The sequence below is a fragment of the Rhagoletis pomonella genome, unplaced genomic scaffold, assembly GCF_013731165.1.
Source record: "Rhagoletis pomonella isolate Grant_MI unplaced genomic scaffold, Rhpom_1.0 Rhpom_scaffold_00013, whole genome shotgun sequence".
NCBI classification, from domain to species: Eukaryota; Metazoa; Arthropoda; class Insecta; order Diptera; family Tephritidae; genus Rhagoletis; species Rhagoletis pomonella.
The window spans coordinates 152,937-158,936 of record NW_023458567.1 but is presented as its reverse complement, the minus strand read 5'-3'; the positions used below and the strand labels follow the sequence as shown (position 1 = coordinate 158,936).

At 33.4% G+C, this 6,000-nt stretch overlaps 2 protein-coding genes across 15 annotated transcripts in view; both read left to right on the top strand.

The window, feature by feature from the left end:
• Positions 1–6,000, top strand: part of LOC118748412 (somatomedin-B and thrombospondin type-1 domain-containing protein) — a 311,093-nt gene that overhangs the window by 157,998 nt on the left and 147,095 nt on the right. The window lies entirely within an intron of this gene.
• The window catches only part of LOC118748404 (sodium channel protein para), a 94,964-nt gene continuing 88,970 nt past the window's right edge, over positions 7–6,000 (top strand). For 8 of the 13 annotated variants that reach the window (XM_036482782.1, XM_036482781.1, XM_036482784.1 and 5 more), the window contains exons 1-2: positions 7–162; positions 3,692–4,504. The gene's annotated coding sequence lies outside the window, so the exon portion shown is untranslated. Of the gene's footprint in view, positions 163–307; positions 448–3,115; positions 4,505–6,000 lie in introns of those variants that run through there. The other 5 variants (XM_036482791.1, XM_036482787.1, XM_036482777.1 and 2 more) reach the window with 4 other exon arrangements.

The following is a 6,000-nucleotide window of genomic DNA, read 5'->3' as shown; positions in this document are numbered from 1 at the left end:
GAGACGAACGGATTTCGGGTAAAAGGCAGCGCTTGCAAAACTTACTAACTGTTCACTACCCTAAGTCAATACATAGAAAATATAATATAAGGATATATTTTTTTCAAACTGGCTAAAAAGTAGAATTTAATAGCTTAAAACAATAAATCTGTTCGCAATTCGGTTCGTATCAATTAGGAAAAGCATTACTTTTAATAAAAGCAACGATTTTCTGTGCAAAATGTGATTTAATTGAAAAATTATATACATATATATGTATATGTATATGCATATATAAAGAAAAAATCATTAAAAAAGTGTGTGCATATCTATAAAAAGTGTTTCTAAGCATAAATTGTGTGGCAACTAATGATACAACTGAAAAAATTCTAATTGGAAAATTTGACTTTCGATTTTTTCTATCCGGGTTATGTATCTAGCAAAATGGTGTGAGCGCGAGGGGTCTAGGTAGATTGTGGAAAAAGAGGGTGCGAACTTATGCGAAGGAAAGGCAACGTAGGCTTAGCCGCGCCAGCAAAAGGCGTGCAAAGCACCAGGATGTGGCGCCGCACGCCACCCAAAATAGCAATGTCGATTGTGTTAGTGTGCGTGTCCTCTTTTCAATATACATACAACATATTTCTATGTATGTGTGATTGTATTAAATGCTACATGTACGTATAAGCATTCACGAAGTACTTATTTCAGCAGCCGAACACTTTGTAAAACTGGCTGTGACTCGGGTTTTTATTAGCAAGAAGGACGAATTTTATGAAAGCAGGACAAAGTGCGCACTATAATAAATATAGTTTAATTAATTCAAAATTTTTAATTATATGAAGTAGAAATTACCAAAAATTGCTTTCCTTGCAATAATTTACAATAGGTTTAAATTTATATTTCATATAGTTGCTAGTGTCGAATCATATTGACTAAATCCACGTTCTTTCGAAGGTTAAGTATTTCTCTATAATTTTCTACTACTGTCACATTGTTATATTCGTATGCGTGCACATTAGGGTGGTCCAAAAACAGTAAAGTCGGAATTGTAATGCTCTGACCCCATAGGATTGTTCTATATCGAAAAAAGTATACCCCTATTTTTTTATTTTGAAATAAAAAAATATTTAGAGGTCGCTCAAAGAGCTCAAAGTTTTCCATGTATTTTTATATTAGAAAAATAAAATTGTTCGTTGAAATGGTATAGAATGCTTGAAAATCAGTGTTTTTCGATCGGAAAGCTCTGGTTATCTTCAGGAGACTTTCAGTAATAATACCCAATTGTTTATTTAACCATTTTTTACTTGGTGGCCCCATTGCATTTTTCGGGTTTTCGTGGGTTTTTGGCGGACCTATAAATTATAGTTGCGATGAAAAAATGGATAAAGAAACAATTGGGTATTATTACTGGGAATCTCCTGCAGATAACCAGAGTTTTCTGGCAGAAAAATATTGATTTTTAACTATTCATACCATTTCTACGAAAAGTTGTTTTTTCCCCATATAAAATAAATCCATGAAAAACTTTGCGCGCTTTTAGCGACCTCGAAATATTTTTTGATTTCAAAATAAAAAAATAAGGGTATATTTTTTTCGTTACAGAACAATCCTAGGGGGTGAGAGCATAAAAATTCCGACCTTACTTTTCCCCCCACAAGCATTTTTGGACCACCCTAGTGTATATACGTATGTATGTATATAGTTTTCAGGGCTTTGCTGATTCATTATTTTGTCAGAGAAATGTGCATATGTGTTTGGCAGCTATTGTTTGGCAGGCAGCTCGTTCGTCCTGTAACCGTCAGTATCGTGTCTACTTTCGCCATCGTCATTGGCACTGCTGTTGCTACCGCTGAGGCGGAGGGTCGGTTAATAGCTGTTGCAGTTCACTTTGCAACTGCTTTGATCTTTATATCATATTGAGGAAACATTTAAAAATAGGTGCTGTCGAGGAGTTTCTTAAAGAAGTGATAAAACGAATTAAACACTAACGATATTTATATTTCTACGTGTATATTGTGTCTGCAATAACGGAAAATCTGTAAGAATCTGTGTTTTGGTAATTTGAACTAAATATGTAAATCGATGAATGGTAAATTTTTTGCTTTGGTGAAAAATGTTCTACAGAACATCGCGAAGTTTAACGAATATGTGATTAATAGGCCAGTGCTTTCAGACAATTACCTTCCCTGGGCCAATTTACATATAGAATGTATTATATAATAGACGTGCCTGAACACAAACTATACGAAAGTCATTTTTAACTTTTGTATGAGCAAATGTAATTCACAAACACGCTACACTCATTATAGGGGTATGCGAAAGTTATGTATAAAAATCGATATGTGCAGGCCTTATTGAAAATTTCAGTTTCTGTGGCTTTGATGCCTTTGATGTCCTTTTGAATTGAATGCTTCTTGTGTGTCAGATGTGAAATTTATAAAATGTTAGGCAATATTAACTACGAGTAGATAAGTATTCGCGTTTTGAATCAATGAGGGTTATATACATAGATATGTATGTACATATGTACATTTTTAAAAAGTTTAAGACAAAACTATGATAGTAAAGTTGTTTCAGGTCATAAATTCAATATTCTGAAATCCTAGAAACGGATCTAAGGAGTGTTTAAAATTTGAAATTTTGTAAAGATGCGTGGTTGTATGTGCATATGTAAAATGTATGTTTGTTATACGTTTATACATACATATATGTATATTGCATCATCTTCGTACTCGCATTTAAACCGCTACATAAGGTATTAAGAAATAAAACAATTTTTATGGTGCCGAAGGACTTCAATGCTACAGTTTTTTCGCACCAGCTATGAGGCTTAAATATTATGGTTAGCCTAAATTACCTCCGGTATAGCTAATATATTCTCATAGACAAAAAGGTATATTTTACATTTAGATTCTTAAATATATACTTCAATGGATAAAATGTGCGCAAGAATTAAGTTACATATGGATGTATTTATATATATACGTACATACGACCCAAATGATGAATTAGGTGAATTATAATGAAAGGCTATGAAGTTTCACAGCAAAGTCTGTTCAACCTATATAAATAAGCTATCATGGCAGGAAAATCGCTCAGGTACTCACTACGGTAAAGTCCGTTGGCTTAACTTCGCTTTCCACCTCATTTATTATTTCTCAATATACTCGTACATACTTATATGTATATGTATGTAATTAAGTCGCTTTGCGTGTAGCGCAAGTTTGTTGTTGGGGTGCTTCTTTTAAACAGCTGGTCGCTCAAAAGCAGAAAAAGAAGGTGAAGTGTATAGTTAACTGGAAGTAAAACTTTGGAAGCATTACATATTGGAACGAGAGCAACGCAAAAACATCGCAATACTTACATATGTACATAGCACTCGAAATAAAATTCATTGTCAAATCGTGTTAATACTAAATTTATAACACAATAGAAACAAAAATATAATAAAACAAACACCTTTTAGAAATAGTGCAAGTAAAGTGACCCGAATGCCCCATTTCTAATAAGGTTTAATAAAAGAAATCGCCATGTTTAAATTTTAATGTAAAAAGTGCGTTCTTTTACTTGTAATTCAACCACAATGCATTAAAGAAAGTGAAACATACATACATACATACATACATATATGTATGCAAAAATCTAAACAAATAAATAAATATGTTGTCTTCCTTCCACCATTATATTCGAATTAGTATGCATATCTAAATAGATAGCAATTTGTACAATTTTGGGGGGCGCAGTGAAAACCGTTTAAGTATGCAAATAAAAGTAAAAAAAGTGTACATAAAAAGTGACAAATGAACGCCTCACGTCAATCGTTAGCATGGTTGATTCCCAAAAAAAAGTGTGAAAGTGCAGTAAAAAGTGAAGCTTAGTGATATCTAATTCAATATGTACATATATTCATATGTAACATGTGTATGTCATAGCTCCAAATTTAATTGAAACAAACACAAGAATTAATAAATATTTTAATATCGATTAAAAGTGTAATAGCCGAACAAGCAGAATAAGCGTTCGTAACAGCAGTAGCAACAGCAGCAGTAGCAACAATATTAATCATTATTCACCATTCTAAAATGTTACCGATGCTAGCGAGATAATATTTCATCGCAAATTGACGCCGTTTCATTCAGCAAGTTAACGATTAAAATAGGATTTCCGCTTCCTTCCGCTTATCTGATGCCTTCGCATATCTACATATGAAACAAAAAATGGCACATTCTAAAATCAACATAATAACGAAATGAATTTAATCAATAAAACAAATGCACTAGTTTCGTTTCGATTATCAAATGCGACTAATGTGAAGTGTAAACTGTTTCCAATAATAAGGAGCCATTTACTATAACTACTGTACGATACATACTTATACAAATATACATATTTAAGCGCAATATTCACAGCCCCGCCCTGCAGACAACCACAACCCGTCAACTGAAAACAGCAAAATAAAACGGCAACACGTGGCCTCAACAGGGAAAAGTGTAATCTAAAGCTATTGTTTCTACTAGGATCAAAGGTACATATCACCCTACATACATACCCGTTTATAGTAGTTATTACATGCTTTCGCATTTAATAGAAAAGCACAATAATGCGGCGATAAATAATCAATGTTGCATAACTAATTAAATACATTTCATGTCAATTCAATGCAGAGTGGGGTGCTAGTTGTACTTTCTAAACTGCATATATAATTATTTACAGTACTATTTCCAATTAATGGAACTAAATATAACATGTATATATATGTTTGTATGTACACATGTACATATGTATATGTACATAATGTGGAAATAGTGGAATTTGAGCTGGATGGAAAATGCATGTACATACTGATGTATATAAACCGGAATTTTGACACACAACTCTCTCATTGAATAACATACTACATCCTCTCTTTACAAATACATATAAGCTGGGAGAAACGCATCCGAAAATGTTTCGTTAAGTTTTCGGAAAATTACGAATTAAAGGCATAAAGAAAGAAGTGAAAAAGAGAGAAGAAAATCTTGATAAAAACAAAATGGATAAGAGCTCTCATGGTCAGAATTTCACCCTTTCCATAAAACACTTTTATATTTATTTGTGTGTGTGTACAAGGCAATTTTCGTGCGTGTATTTACCTAATGTATGATTTACTTACATAAACGTATGTATGTACATGTTTATGTATGCCTATGTTGTTATTTTTGAAACAAAATATCTACCGTTTATTTCTTACAACTTAAGTAGTCCGTTCGATAAAAGTAAACTATTAGAAACCTATACATTTTTATTTGTGTTCCGTCGACATACACACATAAATACTTACTCACACGTATTTACAAGCACATATGTATGTCCAAGTATGTATGTGAATGTGCATTCAGTAAAATCGCCAAGGCCTTTCATTCATTGTCCTTAAAGTTATAGCATTTCCAGTTTAAATGAAACCTTTTTTCAAATTTAACGCAACTTCATTCAAATTAAGTGAATCTATTTCCATGCCAAAGGACGAAGGCCGAAGGGCGACCGCTATTGGAAAGAACTTTTTTTGCTTTTTATTTTGTCAAATACTGGGCTTGAACTTAGGCCCTGCGGAACGGTAGCGCGCTCTGCTAACCACCACTACACCACAGCGGCCCCCAGTGTTAACCAGGCATGATGTAAACGGCCCTGGACATAGTGTATAAAATTAAATAATAGCTTGTCTATTCGCCGCTTTCGCACAGTCATTTTGATCAATTTGTGCTATATTGCTATATCGCGCTCACCTTATAATGATCGGGCATAGACTATTAACTTCGAAAATGCCTTTCTATGGGGTTTAATCCATTATTAGCCACCAATCTCTCATTTCTTGTTATTTATAGATGCTGGCATCATCTGGCATAACTAAAACTGAGTTCTGTAACTCTGCTTGGAAACGGGCCAATTTCACAGTGGAATGAGAAACAATTTTTTGGTGAACAAAGCCAGCATAATGCATGCCAGCCATTAGAGTCACATTTCCTCCTCTTAAAGTCCAAATAA